This window comes from Cupressus sempervirens, chromosome 2 (genome assembly GCF_028749045.1).
Source record: "Cupressus sempervirens isolate cs-2001-9-10 chromosome 2, ASM2874904v1, whole genome shotgun sequence".
Taxonomy (NCBI): domain Eukaryota; kingdom Viridiplantae; phylum Streptophyta; class Pinopsida; order Cupressales; family Cupressaceae; genus Cupressus; species Cupressus sempervirens.
In genome coordinates, this window is record NC_143119.1 from 226,957,033 (window position 1) to 226,979,930 (window position 22,898).

Below are 22,898 nucleotides of genomic sequence, written 5' to 3' on the forward strand. Positions count from 1 at the left end.
GTATAATAATAATATTTTATATTATAATATATAGTAAATTAATATAATAAATATAAAATATAATATAAAAATATATAAAATGTAATATATATGTTATATTATATATATTATAATAGCGGATATCCGATATAATATCGGATATCCGATACCTGTGCATGGATTAAACACAAAATCACAAACCCGCGGCCCTTATTTTCACGCGAATTTGGGCCAGTCAGATCGGATATCAGATAATAAATCGGATATCAGATAGCAAATCGGATATCAGATATCAGGTATGTTCCCACCCCCCTGACTCATTTTTAACCTAAATTTAATAGATTTTAACAAGATTTTGTTTGTTTTAGTTGAATCTAGGGTTTTTTTGACAAAAATGGTTAAAATTTAGATTTTTTTTTAATATATATTACGTTTTGCAATTCAATAGGAATGGCTGATCAAAATGATGACACTGAGGCAGGGAATAATATTCCTCGCAACCCACCACCAAACGATCCAGTATCCCCACAAAATCGTCTACCAAATGATCCTCTACCTCCTCAAAACCCTCCTTGAATCAAGGATTTGATAAATGAAAATCTCACTGAGTTGAGAGGTTTGCATAGAACATACAATAATGTACCTGCACTTGCTCCTATGTTATCCACGTTAAACACCATAGTGGATAACATTGAAACTCTTACAAACCAACAAAATGTCGCTCTTCGTTGGCGTAATGAAATGCACCAGCTGTTTGATGATGGTTTGGATTATGATGAGGTCGCGGCCCTCAACATAACCAAAGATGGTTTGGCAAGCCTTTTTGCTAACCCAAAAACGGGTATACCAGTTGACCCAAAAAAAACCAAACTATCGATTAAATGGTGCACAAATGATGCCATACGTGCAAATTTTTGGGACCGTTGGTGGATGGTCTTTGATATCCCTCCACATGGAAATTTAGACATACCATTTTATTTCCTTAAAAATTTATATGCAGAATTTGTGTTGAAACTTAAAGTGAACTATTGGAGCATGAAGCCCAACATGGGCTTAGGACTAGAAGCTCCTCAGGATAGACCCTCTTCCCAGCGGAAGAAACTTGGCACTTTTGTCCCCCCCCCCCCCCTGATATCTCCCCCCCTCCTCAAGTGCAGCATCCAGATATTATGGCAGAGGCTAGCTCTCAGACCATCAGAGCCATTCATAGGCTGAGTAGCCCAATGAAATCTCAGGCTAGGTCAGTCTTGCCTCCTCGTGTTGATGATGTTGGTGCCAGTTCATCATCGGCTAGCTCATCACACGTTTTTGTGCCTCACACTTGCATTACATGCAAGAATATTTGCATGGGTCCCATAGGTGATCTTCCTGAGTATCATTTTGTATTAGATGAGGATACACCAGACGCACGTGCAAAGGCTACAGACCCTGATGCGAGAGAGGAGGGGAATGTAGAGGCATGGACTCCTTCGGTGTCGGTACGTGTATACATTTTTTTGTTATGACATATGTGATTTAAAGTTAATTTTTATAATAGAGTAATTTTAATTTTTAAGCCATACTGACTTTTACATGTATGTGATCTTCATTCATGTTTAGTTGATGACTAAGGAGGAGCTCAGACAGATAGATGATGCTACACTCTCGACCATTTCATTTGGCCTTGAGACATCTACGGTACATTATGTTGTGTTCGCATTTCTTTTTTCTATTTGATATTGTAGCATATATGGTTGCTAATCTTTCTTTTATCTTGCAGATACCACCTGCCCCGGGGGGACAAAGTGCGGGGGGTGAGCCAGCATGCATTGACAAAGGAAAGGTAATTAGATGTTTTCTAATTGATTAAATATTGATTCATTCTTGTAAAATGTTTGTGTTAATCTCATTTAATTACATTATTTATTGTATATAGGGTGTGGCTATTGGCGATGAGCCTGTACAGATTCGGCGTCCTAGATCATCAGGGATTTTCATTCGCACAGAGAGCCCCATTGTATGTATAAGTATCATTTTTTTTTTTTTTTTAATTGATGCAGAGGAAAGTATGATTGTTGTTCTATACAATTTCTATGATTTTTTCTGTACCAATAATGATTCATGTCTTGCATATGTTCATTACAACTTAAATAGGCTTATATGCACCTGTCCAACCGACCAAGTTGGTTACAAAGGTTTATTTAATCAAACAAATACCAAATTACTACTTTCCCTCCAAAACTAATATGACCGTTTGAATTTTAAATTCAAATTTCAAACTATAGTTTTTATGCATTCCCTAACTTTCTAAACTATTCCATTGACTCAAAATTGGTCATATGGATTTATTAAATGCAACTAAGTAAATTTCCAGAAAATTGAAGTTTTTATTATTTTTTCTCCAAACCACCGTACACTCTGATCTCCCCCTTTCAACTGAGATCACATATGACATATATAAAGGTCTACATGACCGTTGGAACAACCATATAGGTGTTCCCAACCATAAAACAAACAAACAACCACTTTTTTCTAATACTGTTTAGACTCTAAATACCCTATTCTAAGGCCTTTTGGTCCCATGGAGTCACTTGGTTTATAACCACACCAAAATGCTTGTGGGCCTTACATGTGCCTTTATTACAAAACATAGACCAACTTGTAAAATATGGACCAAACCTTTATTCCAACTTCCTAATCTACTTGAATCCTCGCTTTCATGGAGTGGCAAGGTGTTTGGCAATAGAGATACTTGTTCCCCCCTGCCACATAGGTTAGGTGCCCTGCACCACCTTTCCTCTCTCTCATTCTGAACACTAGTCCACCAAGTGAGTGATGTTCCTCTCGGTCTTGTTGTTGCTACTTTTACCTTCTTATCTGCCTCTATGTCTTCAAGATCAAAGTAGTTCTCAAGGGCCTCTATCCACCCTAGCACTTCTTCACTATCCATTTTACCCTGGTATATTGGAAAATCAATATGGTTCTTCCCACCATTACCTTGTACTGCCTTAATGATTCTCATAAATCTCCTTTCTTCAGGATCATCTGTTGTCTCATGCTCTTGCCTTGCATTACCAACCTCTTCTTCTTCATGGTTCTCTCCATGATTTCTTCCTCTAACCTCTTCTCCTCTAGGTTCTTGCCTTTCCTTTTCTAAGGATTCTATCCTTGCAATAAGCTTCAGCCTCTCTCTTCTCATCTGTCTTTCTTCCCTCACTCTAGATGCTTCAAGTTCTCTCCTCTCTCTTTTCTCTTTTGCCAACTCTTCTCTCAATTCTTCAAGTTCTCTAGCCATTTGATTTTTAGGAGGCATTTTCACAACAAGTTTTCTTCCTTCCCAAGGGCCAACTCACTGATTCTCTTTCTTTCCTCACCAAGAAATCTCTGGACACCACTTATGTACCTTTCAACTCTGGGACACACAAGGAGGAATTAGACACACCAAGGCTTCAACAAAGGGACCAACACACTAAGGATTTTCAAGATTATAGGTCTTGGTCACACTCCTAAACACCCAAACTTCAAAACCCTCCTTAAAATGGCTTAAAAACCAGGGCCTGCTTGTTCAAACCCCAAAACTCAATTCTAGAACGTTTTGACTTGTCTAATGACAAGATATGATCATGACAACCTACATGAACCTATCAAATGACACATCTACCATATGAAATCCTAAAATCCTATCTCATGCCCAATTACAACTTTCTTCCACATATGAGTCCAACATTATAACTTTGTATGCTTCCATGAGCCATAATTGGTGCAAGGATTGCCCAATTGACTTCAAGAGATGTTCCATGACCTCTGTAATGCCTTGGATCTTCAATATTCCCCTGATGAGCATGGGATGCTCTTGCATCACTTATCTTCATAAATAAATTCAAAACTAATTTCCGTGATACTAACAACTACTATTTTGTATCTCATAGGAGACTCCTAGTGCACATGAGGTTCGACGGGACAGTTATGTAGATTTGATGACGTGGCCACTCACTCCTGAGGAGGAGCCTACAATAGTAAGTTGTAGTTTGAATTCATGATTAAATATGTTATAAATTTAGCATGCTATGAATTGTAATGTTATAGTTTAAATTTTAGATTCATCTAACAAAGGTATTTGAACATATACAGCCCACAATCATAGAGGTACCAGCATTGCCGAGGGCATACGAGAGGACTCCTGACCGGCGCAGGAGGTCGACGAGAGAGGTATTTATTATGAAATTTTGATAGTATTAATCTCCAATACGGAAAAGATCATTATGAATTTGAGTAATTCAATGTTAGATACGTAGAATCATATAAATTTAGTAGTCTAACTTTGGGTTTTCTTTTTTTGTTTATGTAGGAGGCATCCGATCCACCTAGTGCAGCGAAGAGGCTGCATTTTGATCATCCACCAGCACCCTAGGATAGTATAGTTTTCGTAGGATGCATCATGAGACATTTTGAGATGGCATATGCCACATTGTATATAGAAACATTGATATTATACACATTCTGATGGCAGGATCAGCCACATTTTGTATATGGATCTATGTATTTTGATATATATATATATATATATATATATATATATATATATATATATATATTTGAGTACTTTGTCTATGGATACATGATCTTTGATATATATTTGTGTAAAATTTTGTCTATGGATACATGTATTTTGATATATATTTTTATCATTTACGTGCACAATGATATACATATTAATTTAGTATCTAGTATTGTTCAATTTATCGTGGATCATGTGTCATGCCCTAAATTTTACTAGTAAAAACACAACAATTTTATTTTTTTTTAGCTTATGAAGTTGCATAAGAAATTACATATTGTAAAACAAGGTTATCATTGAATAGGAGTTCAAGACTCATGTGAATAGTGTGAAGGTGTTAACATTTTAGTCACAGGTGGTTTTCAAATAGATTGGATGATAGTCTAGTTCAAGTTAGCGTCACGAGTCAAACGAGCAAGTTCAAGATACAACACTCATAAATTAGTGAGGTAATTCATATCCTAACAAGCCTCTGATACTAATATTCTATTAGGGTCTGTCAGTTGTATCATATGGACTAGGTCGTGATTCTAGCATGTAAGGGAAGGGGATCATAATTACTTATTATCCTCATTACCAATGTACACACATTCATTAATCATTACAATATATATTAATGTGACAATTAGTATATTACTATATCCTCATTATCTATCAACATTGCTTCCTCACCAAATTATTGAGTGCACAACAAGATTGTAAGCAATCTACTAAGTTTTAAATTTATACAATCAATGGTATCACATAACATCTATGGATTTTTATTATCAACTAGTCATTTACAATACCACAAGGAGAAAACTTTCTTTCACATTTTCAAATGATAACAATGATGTCAAAGCAAATCTGTGACTCATACCAATGCTTTCATAATAATATAAACTCCAAATGAAACATGCATATACAACCTTATCAATATTTTCTTCTACATGTACATTAGGTAACAATGATACAATCTCCTTCCATCACAATGGGGCAACATAAGGGACTTTTCAAAATCATAAGGAACATGGACATTGAAAGATATGGACAATGAGTAGCATGAACATTGTCCAACATGATCGTTGAGAACATGAACAAGCTGGTGAATCCTCCTTCACAAATGAGGGCACAATGTCAAGTTTTCTCATCCAACATCAATTTGCAAGATGATCATTCCAAGTCATTTCCATTGCTCCCTTGGACACAAATCTGCATATGCAACACAATAAAATAACAAGGAACATGGGTGCTTTCCACCCAACCATAGGCCTCAAAGAGACCACCCCCGCGCTAGGGAACAAGGCTCAAACTGGGATACACATACAATCTTTCAATGCATAAACATTACATTTCAAACTTGAACAATTTCCCCCCAAGACTATTTCACAATGGCTTCACAGATGGAACCATAAACATAGGGTGAAGGTGTGTTCTAAAATGGAGACTTGCCATACCAAACCATATTTGCAATAAACAATTTTCATGCCCTCTCGGGGCTATCATAATTCACCAAATTTCATGCCCTCTCGGGGCTATCATAAATGAACCATTTAATGCCCTCTCGAGGCCTCCACATTTCCTCCTCCAAACCCACTACCATCAGCTGTAACTCCTCAAACTTCCTTTCTACACCATACTTTCCTTATCACCCCCAGCAAGATATGAAATGTTATGGCATACAATGGAGCCCATACTCCAAGGTTCTCAATACATTTTTAAAACCCAACTTAAGCCCTTCACCCTGGACTTCTCTTCCCTTCCCATTAGGGTGAGTGTAAGTCCCAATCCCATAACAATACTCAAGCACAAAACAAGAAAACAAAACCAAGTAGAAATAAAATAAGAAATTTTGGCAAACACCCCACTAGTTTGGCCAAGACCCTCTAATAAAGCCTTCCCACTAACTTATTTTAGCAAAAACACTAAGCCACTCCATCCTTACGAACTTGTCTCCTCTAACGGTTCATCGATAGCCCTCACGAGCTCTGAGTTATGACCCTCGAAGGATCGACCTCAAAATGCACTTAGAGCACCTTGAAGACTCCTCGGTACGGGGTGGCCACAAATGATGGATGGTCTTCGTGGCTAGAACAAAGGTGTGACTAGGGTTCACCCGCTCATCTGGAGCTAATGGGACTGACGATTCGATGCCAAGATCAGCGGTTTCAAAGTTATGTTGTGGTGCACCTATGAACTGAGGCACACTGCGAGTTTTGGCATCGAGCGAGATCGTTGTGCTGAATCCAAACGGAATGTGATCTCTCCAATGGGAAAAGTCTCCTTACACGTTCTAAATTGTTGATCCAACCACTGAGACCTGTGACTATGTCTTGCATACTTTTAAAAAAGATTTGCCTTGAAATTTGAAATAAAATTAGCCACATTGATATCTTTTCCAAACAATTCACATCTAGAGCTCTCACTCCCACTCTTCAATGTGTATTTCACCATTTCATAGACCCTTTTTTTCACTATTGTCTTTCCAAGATCTTGTTCACACCCCTCATGGAAACATGTGTCAAACTTGGATAAGCCACCACATTCTGAACACTTCTCATTTAAGCAAGCATTTTTATAAAAGGAACAACCATCAACTCTACGACATAAGAGTTGATCTAACAAGTCTCTTGATGATTTTGGAAGCCCACTAGCCCCACAATCCTCCAACATTTCTTTACTATGCAAAGTAGAACGGATGGAGCATAATAGTTCATGGTGCATAGAAAACTCAACATGATATTTGCAACAACATGTATTTCAAATTTTGAGTGGCACAATAAAATGGCTTCAAAGATTCAAAAGCCCTTTGTGATATATGAACACTTGGATGACTCTCTCTAAATTGTTTGAACAACATAGTTTGACTTACCTCCAAATAGTGTTTAGGATGTTGTGTGCGGTCTCTGATGCCAATTCTCAACTTTAAGACATCTTTAGCATTGGGTGATACTCATGAGTTAGAGTGCCAAAATTGTATAATTTCTTCCTTCACATCGTCTGATAGCTTCTTATCAAAATGTGGAAGTCTCCCACCAAATGCTCATGTTTCATTTTGAAGAGGATCATCAATTTTCTCTCGTTGACTAAGTGCTCTTCTCAAAGTAGTATGATTTAGATTCAAATCAATACAAGTTTGTCTCATATATCTACCATTTCTCAAATGATGACTTACCAAAGAGGTTGTAATAACCCTTCGAGCAGCTCTATTATCCTTCTCTCTGCTATTTTTCCCAACGCTATTGAGAGCACTGAAAAGATTCTTCACAATAATGGCATTTCTTTCTAACTTTTTATTGACACGAATTTTCAATTTGGAAAGCATAGGTCTCATCTTTTGCATCTTTAATAAGTGCATGAAAAGCTGACATTGCTCTACCACTGTCTTGTTGCCGAAAAACATCTGATATAGTCTTGAAGCCCATAACCGAATGGTTCTTTCTGATTTTTTTCCTTCCAAACTAGTCATAATCGTTTCATCAATTTCAATTATCCATTTTGGTGTTTTAGAACCTTCATGTCGATTATAATTAGATGATATGTAAGGTTCTTGTGCATTAAGTTCCTGTGCATTATCATCTTCGACATGGTCAATTATGCAATTTGGATTATGACTTGGTGGCATTTCTTCTTCAAAATTTTCAATCTCTACAATTTCAATTTTCGCATTATCATTTTCGATAGGTACATTTTCATTCCCCAACTGTACATTTTCATTATCTGACTCTATGATTTCACCTTCTATTAATTAATCGTCAACTTGATTGATATTTAGCATACCTTGTCTTTTTTTTCGGTGTTTCATTTTGTCCTTTTCCCTATATGCTGCAATGTCTTCATTGGATATCTTCCTTTTACGTTTATTCTTTCGACGACTGCTGCTCCCCATTCAGATGACAAATTCGAACACCTAAGGTTATATTTTTGAATTCTTTTCGATTGGTTGGGCCCCAAAACACGACTTTTTACAAATCTCGTGAAAAAAGAGGTAAAAAAGTAATGTTGTCGAGTCTGTAGGGATAGTCAAATATTTGAAATTGATGCCAGTATAATCAGATATCCGATATAGGAAAAGGACTTTTGGGGGGAAAACTTGCTAAGGTTTCCCTCCTTTGCCACAATAATATTAATATTATGAAAATATTTGGAGGCAAACGACTTTAATTTATAACTAAGTTAATAGTATATTAGTATTAGTATAAAATATCAATAATATTAATATAAAATAGTATTAATATACCTATAGTATCAATATTATTATTATACCTATAATAGTATTAATATTATTAATATAGATATAATAGTGTAAATATATAGTGTTTATTTATATTAAGCTACAATATATAGTATTAATATATATTATTATTATAGCTATAATAGTATTATTATTATTACTATACATATAATAATATTAATATTTAGTGTTTATTTATATTATAATTATTATCCTAAAATAGTATAAATAGTATATCCTAAAATATTACGTTATATATACTAAAATATTACGTTATTATATAGATATATTAATAACATATATATTAATATAATAATATTTATAATATATATTATATTTAATAAAAATATTACGTTGTTATATATATATTATATTATTATACATATTAATATAATAATATATAATAGAAAGAGGGTCGTCATTTAAAGGGTCAAAGGGGGTCATAGGTCACCCTATGACCCCCTTTGACCCATATGAACGACTCGACTATGTCCCTAGGGGTCCTAGGACCCCTAGGGACATACGTCATCGTTTAATGGATCAAAGGGGGTCATAGGTCACCCTATGACCCCCTTTGACTCATATGAACGATTCAAATATGTCCCTAGGGGTCCTAGGACCCCTAGGGACATATGTCGTCATTTAATGCGTCAAAGAGGGTCATAGGTCACCCTATGACCCCCTTTGACCCATATTACCCATTCGAATATGTCCCTTGGGGTCCTAGGACCCCTAGAGACATGTTGTCATTTAATGGGTCAAAGGGGGTCATAGGTCACCCTATGAACCCCTTTGACCCATATTACCCATTCGAATATGTCCCTAGGGGTCCTAGGACCCCTAGCGACATATCTTGTTGCTTAATGGGTCAGAGAGGGTCATAGGTCACCCTATGACCCCCTTTGACCCATATTACTCATTCGAATATGTCCCTAGGGGTGCTAGGACCCCTAGAGACATATATCGTCGTTTAATGGGTCAAAGAGGGTCATAGGTCACCCTATGACCCCCTTTGACCCATATTACCCATTCGAATATGTCCCTAGGGGTCCTAGGACCCCTAGAGACATATATCGTTGTTTAATGGGTCAAGAGGATCATAGGTCAGCCTATGACCCCCTTTGACCCATATGTACGATTCGAATATGTCCCTAGGGGTCCTAGGACCCCTAGAGACATATGTCGTCATTTAAAGGGTCAAAGAGGGTCATAGGTTACCCTATGACCCCATTTGACCCATATTACCCATTTGAATATGTCCCTAGGGGTCCTAGGACCCCTAGGAACATATGTCATCGTTTAATGCATCAAAGGGGGTCATAGGTCACCCTATGACCCCCTTTGACTCATATGTACGATTCAAATATGTCCCTAGGGGTCCTAGGACCCCTAGGCACATATGTTGTCGTTTAATGGGTCAAAGGGGGTCATAAGTCACCCTATGACCCCCTTTGACCCATATGAACGATTGGAATATGTCCCTAGGGTCTTAGGACCCCTAGGGACATATGTCGTCATTTAATGGGTCAAAGAGGGTCATAGGTCACCCTATGACCCCATTTGACCCATATTACCCATTCGAATATGTCCCTTGGGGTCCGAGGACCCCTAGGGACATATGTCATTGTTTAATGGGTCAAAGAGGGTCATAGGTCACCCTATGACCCCCTTTGACCCATAATACCCATTCGAATATGTCCCTAGGGGTCCTAGGACCCCTAGAGACATATGTCGTCGTTTAATGGGTCAAAGGGACCTATGACCCCCTTTGACCCATATTACCCATTCGAATATGTCCCAAGGGGTCCTAGGACCCCTAGCGACATATCTCGTCATTTAATGGGTCAGAGAGGGCCATAGGTCACCCTATGACCCCCTTTGACCCATATTACCCATTTGAATATGTCCCTAGGGGTCCTAGGACCCCTAGAGACATATATCATCGTTTAATGGGTCAAAGACCTATGACCCCCTTTGACCCATATGTACGATTTGAATATGTCCCTAGGGGTCCTAGGACCCCTAGAGACATATGTCATCGTTTAATGGGTCAAAGGGGGTCATAGGTTACCCTATGACCCCATTTGACCCATATTACCCATTCGAATATGTCCCTAGGGGTCCTAGGACCCCTAGGGACATATGTCGTCATTTAATGGGTCAAAGGGGGTCATAGGTCACCCTATGACCCCCTTTGACTCATATGAACGATTCGAATATGTTCGTAGGGTCCTAGGACCCTTAGGGACATATGTCATCGTTTAATGGGTCAAAGGGGGTCATAGGTCACCCTGTGACCCCCTTTGACCCATATTACCCATTCGAATATGTCCCTAGGGGTTCGAGGACCCCTAGGGACATATGTCGTCATTTAATGGATCAAAGAGGGTCATAGGTCACCCTATGACCCCCTTTGACCCATATTACCCATTCGAATATGTCCCTAGGGGTCCTAGGACCCCTAAAGACATATATCGTCGTTTAATGGGTCAAGAGGGTCATAGGTCACCCTATGACCCCCTTTGACCCATATAAACGATTCGAATATGTCCCTAGGGGTCCTAGGACCCCTAAAGACATCTGTCATCGTTTAATGGGTCAAAGAGGGTCATAGGTTACCCTATGACCCCATTTGACCCATATTACCCATTCGAATATGTCATCGTTTAATGGGTCAAAGGGGGTCATAGGTCACCCTACGACCCCCTTTGACTCATATGAACGATTCAAATATGTCCCTAGGGGTCCTAAGACCTCTAGGGACATATGTCGTTGTTCATATGAGTCAAAGGGGGTCATAGGTCACCCTATGACCCCCTTTGACCCATATGAACGATTTGAATATGTCCCTAGGGTCCTAGGACCCCTAGGGACATATGTCGTCGTTTAATGGGTCAAAGAGGGTCATAGGTCACCCTATGACCCCCTTTAACCCATATTACCCATTCGAATATGTCCCTTGGGGTCCGAGGACCCCTAAGAACATATGTCATCGTTTAATGGGTCAAAGAGGGTCATAGGTCACCCTATGACCCCCTTTGACCCATATTACCCATTCGAATATGTCCCTAGGGGTCATAGGACCCCTAGAGACATATATCATCGTTTAATGGGTCAAGAGGGTCATAGGTCACCCTCTGACCCCCTTTGACCCATATGAATGATTCGAATATGTCCCTAGGGGTCCTAGGACCTCTAGAGACATATGTCATCGTTTAATGGGTCAAAGAGGGTCATAGGGTAACCTATGACCCCATTTGACCCATATTACCCATTCGAATATGTCCCTAGGGATCCTAGGACCCCTAGGGACATATGTCGTCGTTTAATGGGTCAAAGGGGGTCATAGGGTAACCTATGACCCCATTTGACCCATATTACCCATTCGAATATGTCTCTAGGGATCCTAGGACCCCTAGGGACATATGTCGTCGTTTAATGGGTCAAAGGGGGTCATAGGTCACCCTATGACCCCCTTTGACCCATATGAACAATTCGAATATGTCCCTAGGGTCCTAGGACCCCTAGGGACATATGTCATCATTTAATGGGTCAAAGAGGGTCATAGGTCACCCTATGACCCCCTTTGACCCATATTACCCATTCGAATATGTCTCTTGGGGTCCAAGGACCCCTAGGGACATATGTCATCGTTTAATGGGTCAAAGAGGGTCATAGGTCACTCTATGACCCCCTTTGACCCATATTACCCATTCGAATATGTCCCTAGGGGTCCTAGGACCCCTAGAGACATATATCGTCGTTTAATGGGTCAAGAGGGTCATAGGTCACCCTATGACCCCCTTTGACCCATATGTACGATTCGAATATGTTCCTAGGGGTCCTAGGACCCCTAGGGACATATGTCATCGTTTAATGGGTCAGAGAGGGTCATAGGTCACCCTATGACCCCCTTTGACCCATATGAACGATTCGAATATGTCCCTAGGGGTCCGAGGACCCCTAGGGACATATGTCATCGTTTAATGGGTCAAAGAGGGTCATAGGTCACCCTATGACCCTCTTTGACCCATATGAACGATTCGAATATGTCCCTAGGGGTCTGAGGACCCCTAAGGACATATGTCATCGTTTAATGGGTCAAAGAGGGTCATAGGTTACCCTATGACCCCATTTGACCCATATTACCCATTCGAATATGTCCCTAGGGGTCTTAGAACCCCTAGGGACATATGTCATCGTTTAATGGGTCAAAGGGGGTCATAGGTCACCCTATGACCCCCTTTGACCCATATGAACAATTTGAATATGTCCCTAGGGGTCCAAGGACCTCTAGAAAAATATGTCATCGTTTAATGAGTCAGAGAGGGTCATAGGTCACCCTATGACCCCCTTTGACCCATATTACCCATTCGAATATGTCCCTAGGGGTCCTAGGACCCCTAGAGACATATATCGTCGTTTAATGGGTCAAAGAGGGTCATAGGTCACCCTATGACCCCCTTTGACCCATATGAACGATTGGAATATGTCCCTAGGGGTCCTAGGACCCCTAGGGACATATGTCGTCGTTTAATGGGTCAAAGAGGATCATAGGTCACCCTATGACCCCCTTTGACCCATATTACCCATTCGAATATGTCCCTAGAGGTCCTAGGACCCCTAAGGACATATGTCGTCGTTTAATGGGTCAAAGGGGGTCATAGGTCACCCTATGACCCCCTTTGACCCATATGAATGATTCAACTATGTCCCTGGGGGTCCTAGGACCCCTAGGGACATATGTCATCATTTAATGGGTCAAAGGGGGTCATAGGTCACCCTATGACCCCCTTTGACCCATAATACCCATTCAAATATGTTCCTAGGGGTCCTAGGACCCCTAGAGACATATGTCATCGTTTAATGGGTCAAAGGGGGTCATAGGTCACCCTATGACCCCCTTTGACCGATATGAACGATTTGGCTATGTCCCTGGGGGTCCTAGGGACATATGTCATCATTTAATGGGTCAAAGGGACCCCCTTTGACCCATTAAAGAACGACATATGTCCCTAGGGGTCGTAGGACCCCTAGAGACATATATCGTCGTTTAATGGGTCAAAGAGGGTTATAGGTCACCCTATGACCCCCTTTGACTCTTATATATTAATAATATATATATTAATAATATACATATATATTAATAATATACATATCAATATAATAATATATATATACATATACATATTACATTATTATATTTAATGAAAATATTACGTTATTATATAAATATATTAATAACATACATATTAATATAATAATATTTATAATATATATTATATTTAATAAAAATATTACGTTGTTATATAAATATTATATTATTATACATATTAATATAATAATATATAATACGTATTTTATATATATATAAATTACGTTATTATATTTAGTAAAAATAATAATAATATATATTATATTTATAGATTGTAATAAGATTAACATAAGATATTATTATATATTACTAGATTATATCTTGTATGTTTACATTACATTATTATATATATATATATATATAATATATTAAAATATGCCTTTACATATTAATATAAGTGAAATAATTTAAAAATAAAAAACTAGAATGTTTAAATCGAATTTCCCTCCAAAATTTGAAGATTTTTGGAATTTGACTACCAAGCCATATCGGATATCCGATGTCAAATCGGATATTCGATTTGAAATCGGATATCCGATTTTGAATCGGATATCTGATCAGGATTGGTATTTTCCAAGCCTGCCCGGTCAACCCCAAAGACGTGTTTATAGAGAGTTTTAGTGATACTCAGACTTCGGGTAGCTGTCTGACAATGTTATTTTGATTGAAATTGAATGAAACGAAATAAGTTTTTTAATATCGCTCTCTAGATTCCATCAATATAATTTCTGTCAAATTCTGAGTTTGATAAGTATTTATTAGTTAATTATCAATGAAGATTATTGTAAAGTGTTGATTGACATACTGAATGAAAAATAGCTATAACTTTCAAACGGTATAACATTTGTTAAATCTAAAAGTTGCGTCACATTCTATACTTCGCCTAGTATAAGAAAAAAACAAAAAAAGAAAAATTTGATCAAATTTTCTATTAGTTAGGGTGGTCAGACACAGGACTTTTTTTAATCCGAAAAAGGTTTGGTAGAAAATTCATATTTAATTATTTATTTGGAATAAAAATATCAAAAAATATGCATCACATCCGGGCATGAGTCTAGTTTTCATATCTATAATTATATTAAAAATATATTATGATTTGATTTTGATTAAGGTGGTCAGACATACACCTACTTTTTATTTTCGCCCTGAAATTTTCTTAGTACTGCATTAAAATTCAAACTTTTGACCAATCAATTATTTTTTTCTCCTGATAAGGCCTAGTACTTTAGAAACTACATTCAATTTTCTACAAATTATTCTCTTACAAATTTTTGATATAAAGTCCATAACCACTTCAAAATTATGTGTCAAGTTGACATAAACCTGATTTGCTGATTTTTCACTGCCACTTAAGGCCATAGTTTGGTACACCATGATCTTGCACATACCCTGACACCTATCGTCCCCTACAAGCACTATAAATGGTAGAGATGGATTAGTCTATTGACTTTGATTGTTTGTCTGATCTAGTACAACTTGGTAATATATATATATATATATATATATATATATATATATATATATATATATATATATATATTACCAAGTTGCACCTAAAGATAATGAAGAAGGGACAGATTATTATTTGTGTCATTGTGTCCAAGCCAAACAAAAATTGGATCACTCAATTATAGATGGTGAAGGTTTAGAGTACCATATCAGTGTGGTGGTTGTAACCAACACATAGCTTAGACAATATTCTATGAAGAACCCTAACTTGTGGTTATTCAAGGATTGGCAAAGAAAGAGGAAGATTCTTCATTATTCGAACCTTGTTGTAACATCAAATGTCCACTTAATAAAATATGGTGGAAAATCACATAATAAGACTCTTTGAAAAGTTTTTGAGTCAAACCACGAGGCAATACTTGAGACATTAAAATATAGAATAGATCCAATTGGTTCATTAGATTAAATAGGGAGAGAGGGAGAGAGGGAGAGAGAGAGAGAGAGAGAGAGAGAGATGACAAGGTGGGTATTGTTATTATGTGTAAGTGACGAGATAAGTTTAAATCACAGATTTTATGTTTTGATTTGTTTAAAGTCTAGATACATTATTTGAATTTATATTAGATTCTTTAATAGGACTCATTTTTAGATTAGTCATTTGAATAAGTGAAAGTTTAGAATTTGTTTTTTAGATCAAAATGTAATGAAAGAAAATGAAAATTGTTAGAATGTGAATGCTTTGTGATGTAAGGTCATGATTGTGTGTATGTAACCAGAAACTTGAAACTGGAAAATTCAATAAGTCGCTTGATAATTGCTAGAAGCTCAAACAAATAATTCTTTCCATTTGCAACATTGTTACCAATAATGATATTATGACTAACATGCTTTTATCTTTTTTTTTTTTTGTCATCTGTAATTATTTCAGATAAAACTCCAAAAACAAATTTATTTTTGAATCATAAACTTATAAAACCCATCTTATAATACTAGATTGAATTTTGATGTGTTATCATCTAAGATATATATAAATATATGAGAAATTTAAATTAACTGAATCTATTGGGATAAGTGGCATTGTAATGGACAATTTTAAGATTCATTTGAAGAATATAAAGGGGCATGAGTGATGTAGGTCATTAGACAAAATAATATCTTCATTGGAAATGGAATTAGGAGTAACAAGAGTTACAAATGGAATGAAGATGAATGGAGTGGAGAAAGCAAATAAATCTTTTGCCAAAAAAGCATTTGTTGTGGTGGCAACACTGCTTTTAGTAGTAGAAAATGACATGATTTTGTCTGACACACTTGGATGTCATAAGATCAACAACTATACTCAATTAAAACACTTGTAATAATTGTAAGTTTTTTAATTTGAATATTACTATGTCTTGTTTGAAGCCCATGAATAAAATGGGAAATGGGAAATGAAAATGATAGGGGCAAAGCTGAAGAAGTTGGAGGAGGAGAAGGGGATAGTGATAAGGTTTGCGATTGGGCACAGTGCTACACCAAGTGCCATTTTGGATCGTGCAATTGAAGAAGAAGATGCAAAGCATAATGACTTCCTTAGACTTGAACATGTTGAAGGCTACCATTACCTCTCAACAAAGACCAAGATCTACTTCTCTACAACACTTACTAAATGGGATGCCAATTTCTATGTTAAAGTTGATGATGACGTGCATGCCAATCTAGGTACATTATCATCATTCATGGTTTTATCTAAATAGTATATTTTATGTTATAATTTGTTTAGATAGTTCCTGTGTTTTTTTTTTTGGGTAGAACTTATTTGTTGTTTTCATTTGAAATGGGTAATTCTACATAAAAAGCTAGTGCCATTTTATATGTTGTTTAAAGTTGATATCTATCTTAAAAGTCTAACATTTTTTACATTTATGTAATATTTTAATCTAACAATAATTGAGAATTCATTGATGAGCTTAAAGAAGCAGCAATTTTAAAATTCTAAAACGTAACTAAGGAATTAAAATCTATCATGTGGTATGACAACCCTTTCAGATGGGATCATCACAATTACCATTTCAAAGTGAATGAATTCTATACCTCATAAAATGAATACAATAAATGATAATAGAGATGAAAATGCATATCAACCATAGATTAAGTATATCTTACACGTAAAATTATTAAAGAATATAAAGTAAAATTTGTCAAATGACGTCTATGCCATCTACAAAAGAGCACCAAATGATGCAAGAATATTATTTTTCCTTGTACTTTTTATGGCTGAGCAGGGGAAATTCTATAGAAGTTCGTTGAGAAAAACTTGATGTAGATATAGTTGCATTACGATTAAGTATAAATTAAATGATTTCCTAGTAAATTATGCAAATTGTCTGTGGATGTTGGAAGTTTTTATGGACTAAAGTGGAATTTGGGTATGTTGGAATGGAGTGAGTCCTTGATCCTTTAGAGCCTTCAAAAACTAGGTAAAAGGTATTTGAAAAGGTGATAAGTTGGCCTTGTCCTTTGGAAAGTTTGGAAGTCTGCCAAGGAAAACTTAATTTTGACCTACTAGTATTTCTAGGCCTAAGTTAGGGATATTGATCCTTTGAAGGTTTTTGGGCCTTGAAAGTGCATGAATCCTAGTAGTTTAGTCCTATAAATGTTGAATCAACTCTAAGTTTGAAGTCTTGAAACATTTTTACTTGTTTTTCCATAATTGGCCTAGTTAAGGGCAAGTGTCCCTAAAGCCATATTTTGATCCAAATTTGCCAAGAGCTCTAGGAAAAGGGAAGGACCTTAAGAGAGTGGAGTCCACTTGGATAAGTAAAGGTCATCATTTGGCAAAGGCTAGTAACCAAGACATCATCTTGAAGTGGGTTTGGGTACCCTTAGAAGTTTAAGAACCAAGTGGCAAAAGTAGGCTATGTGCTCTGCATCAATAAGGGTCATTAGACCTAGGTGTGATAGCTAAGGTGTAGGAAGTCACAATATATTTGGAAGAGACACTAATTGGCCTAAAATTCAAGGCATACCTTACCATAGGAAAATGAGCATCTTAAGGGATAAGTCTCTGTAATGTCCCATTTTAGGACATTCCATAATTTCCTCTTGAGTTTTGTAAAATTGATTATATTTCATATGATATCTTCTCAAATTTGATATTTGATATATATAGATGGTATTTCATAGAGACGTGCCCTTTCAATAAAGTCAAATAATTAAATAATTATATTAATTATATTAATTATATATTTATATTTATATATTTATATATTTATATATTTATAAACTTTGATTATATTATTTTTAATTTTTTTTAAAGAGGGGTAAACGCTTTGACCTGGAGCTATGAACTAGTGAGGCCACAAACAGGGGACCTCATCCCCATGAGATTTGAACCTTGATGGCAAGGATAACAACGCAACAACTTAACCATCATAACATGCCACTATTGGCATAAACTTTGATTATATTAATAAATATCATAAGATATATTATATTATATTATAATAGTATTGCTATATTAAAATATATCTCAATTATTTATTATTTCATTTGTATTTTTATACTACTATTATAATACAAAAAATATATAATATGATTATTATATAATATTACTTGTAATGTAATATTAATATTACTTTATAAAATATGTATTTATTATTTAAATTAATGGCCAAAATGGGGACATCACAGTCCTCCCCTCTCGAATTTGCTTGTCCTCAAGCAAAATCATTCATACGCGAACTTTGTCATAGACATAAAACATATTTGCACTCAAAAGATTAGAAAGATTTATGAAATATACATTGAATGAAAACATGAAGCATACACAATGTAGACAGATCATGAAAACACGAAGTAGACACAATGCAGATAGATGAAGACACTAAGCAAACACAATGCAAACACATAAGACACACATTATGCATTTCCTTAATTGTAAACCTGCAACCAAAAAATCATTAGTATACATTATATATAAATCAATCTCCTGATAGGATGTTTATAGTCTCAATCTATTTATTAACTCATCATTTTCTAAATATGGGAGGAGGAACCATAATAGGGTGCCCTGTTACCCAACCAGTGGGCCTCACCGTTCTCCCTCATTATCATTACCTTCCTCTAATCATCATTTCCAAGAAGGAACCTTTGTATGATGTACCCTGAGATGTCCCATCACTAAGGCCTTACCCGGTACCCGTAGGCTTTATCCGATACCTTGCGTGATGTCCCCCAGTCCATTCCACCGCAGGCCTTATCTCGACTTGGAGAATTATGATCTTAAGGTGATTCTATCAACTATTTTCCAAATAAGAAGTCTTTTAAAGAATAATCTTTGAAATATCAGATAGATAATCTTATCACTCAGTTATAGGAGGAGAAACCATAATGGGGTGCCCTGTTACCCAATCAGTGGGCTTGACCGTTCTCCCTCATTATCGTTACCTCTCTCTGACCATTATTCCAAGAAGGTGCCCTTGTATGATGTACCCTGAGATGTCCCATCACCAAGGCCTTACCCGGTACCCGTAGGCTTTATCTGGTACCTCACATGATGTCACCCAGCCCATTCCACCGCAGGCCTTATCGCAACTTGGAGATGATGATCTTAGATTATTTTATTTTATTTAACAACATTCTTCCTAACAATAATTGAAAAACTAATCTCACTTAGAATTCAACATTACAATTTGGAAACTTAATTCTACTCAATCATTACTTAATTTTAATCATTTTATTTGATAATTATTTAATTATAACCTTATCGTCTTAGGGATTCAATCACTAATCAATTATAGGTATTGATAATAGATATTCAATATTCATGGAAAAAAAAAAAAAAAAATCCTTTTTTCCCACTTATGAGTATATTTTGGCATAATAGTTATGCACAAAAATGATTTGGAAACTAGTTTCAGTTTAAGATTTAATATTAAAATTGTTGAACTTAATAGTAGACAAATCATTATTGATTGCTAAGATACACGTTTATGCAATTATATCATTCCATTTAGTATTTATCTATAGAAACAAATAAGTATAACATGAATATTTACCTTTAATTATGTGCCTTACGTACCTTTTTCCATCAATGATGCCACTAGTAATATCTCTATTCATAATGATTGGATGACATTCTTCATTCTTTTACTTTCATTCATTGATAACATGAATGCTCTTCAATTTGAATCGAGGGTCTTGGTATTTTATTTACTTTTTAGCAAATAGGTTTGCATCAATTTGGGACTGAATATTTAAGGGTATTACGTATTACAAATAGATGAACACCATCCTATTCCATAATGGCCCATCTCTCTTCGCAGTGAAAATATTAGATCCTGTACGGTCCCCGAAAGACCTTGTGGGCTTATGGCTTCAATTGTTATGGCAATTCAACACCCTCTCCTTTGGACTTCTCCCAATCAGCTTTTTACCAAACGCAAGGCATTTTTCTTCTTCCTACAATCTGTAAAACTCAATCTTCTACTTTTCATGGCCAACAGTACTCTATTAAGATTGACTTGCGCTAATTTCCCACAACGTCCAACTTAAAAGAATGCAAGGTTCTTAGCTGCACCTAGTTTGGCGACTCCCCTTTACCACTAATCACACATTTTCTGTTGGAAAATGGTCGTGAGAACCCATCTTCAGATTACCTCAATTCCTCTTCCTTCCTTATATTGCCATGAGATTGCTGACTGTAATGTGCAGAAGTAAAATCCTTCCAAAACAAAGATGCGTAAAGGATGGATAACTACACACAAAATGGTCCTCACTGGTAAACAAAATACCTCCCAAAGAACTTTCTCACTGTAAGCTCTTCGCCGTAGATATGATATAACTTTGTCCACGTCACACTTGATTTTAGTAGTCTTATACTTCCTTTCTTCCCTGTTTTATTTGTAATACCGCCCATAAGATCTTATCTGTTTATATTTGCTTTATAATTATATTTGGTAAGACCAGTAGTACTTTTCTAAAGATAGAATTTAGAAAACTGAGTTAACCATAACCAGGCTATTTAGGGCAGAATGCAGTACTACTCCGAGCTCAGATTGTCAAGGGAATGAAGTAGAATTGTCCAATGGATTTTTGTCGTAGGGTGAAATACTTGCTTACGTTCTGTCTTACTCTACGATGAGATCTATTCCTTCATTGAATATGCAGGATGTTTATTATTATCACAAATTACCTTTTAACAAAAATTTTGAAAAATATGAAAAATCAACTGGAAAACCACTCATAATGTCTCCTTTTGGGACATTATTTATTTTTCCTTCCATTTGTAAGAGTTTTATAATATTTTTCTCTCATTGTATTCATTGTATTCAGGCTGACAGGATCATGCTCTGATACCACTTGTAATGTCCCATTTTAGGACATTCCATAATTTTCTCTTGAGTTTTGTAAAATTGATTATATTTCATATGATATCTTCTCAAAGTTGATGATATTTGATATATATAGATGGTATTTCATAGAGACGTGCCCTTTCAATAAAGTCAAATAATTAAATAATTATATTAATTATATTAATTATATATTTATATTTATATATTTATATATTAATAAACTTTGATTATATTAATTAATATCATAAGATATATTATATTATATTATAATAGTATTTCTATATTAAAATATATCTCAATTATTTATTATTTCATTCGTATTTTTATACTACTATTATAATACAAAATGTATATAATATGATTATTATATAATATTACTTGTAATGTAATATTAATATTACTTTATAAAATATGTATTTATTATTTAAATTAATGGCCAAAATGGGGACATCACAGTCTCTAGCTTAGGGAAGGGTCCCTAACATGGAATTGCTAAGGGATGGCCCATTTAACAAGTTGGAAGTGTTAGAAAGTATTTTGCATGTAGTAGAAGTTTGAATTATATAGGCAGGGATAGAAAAGAGTAAATAACATATGAAGCAAGTGAATTGAAAAATTCACATATTGTTTCATCTTAAATAATGAAGTATATTGAGAAAATACTCTAAACAATGTGTTTTCCCAAAGGTTTCCAAATACAACCTTAAGGCTTCAGTTTTCCAAATCAGGTAAATGACTTATCCAAAGACTTCTTAGTAATATAATGGTTTTGAATACCCTAATACACCCCAAATAACTAGTTTACTAAATACCAAGAGCCTATCTCTAAAGTAAGCCAATCATCCCATCCTACTAGGCCTACATGCCCCAATTAGCCCTCAAATGTTGTCCTCTTGCCTTTTTCTCCACATTTTTCAATTACACCAAAAAAATTAATTAAATATTAGGATACCCATTTGACTTCTCTCTAACATATAAAAAGATGAGGTATGGTTGTTTTGGACCAAGTCTCTTCTGTTACATTATGGGCCACTTTTTAGGCATAAAAACCCCTCCATTTAAAAAGGAACTATATGGAATAATTATCCCCCAACCATACAACTTGGTAAAGTATCTTAATATGATCTTGAAGTGAGGATTCTTCAATTGGATTGAACCCATTAACTCTCTATATGTGCTTTTTATGAAACCCTCACCAAATAAGGCCAAAGACCTATTAGTTGATCCTAA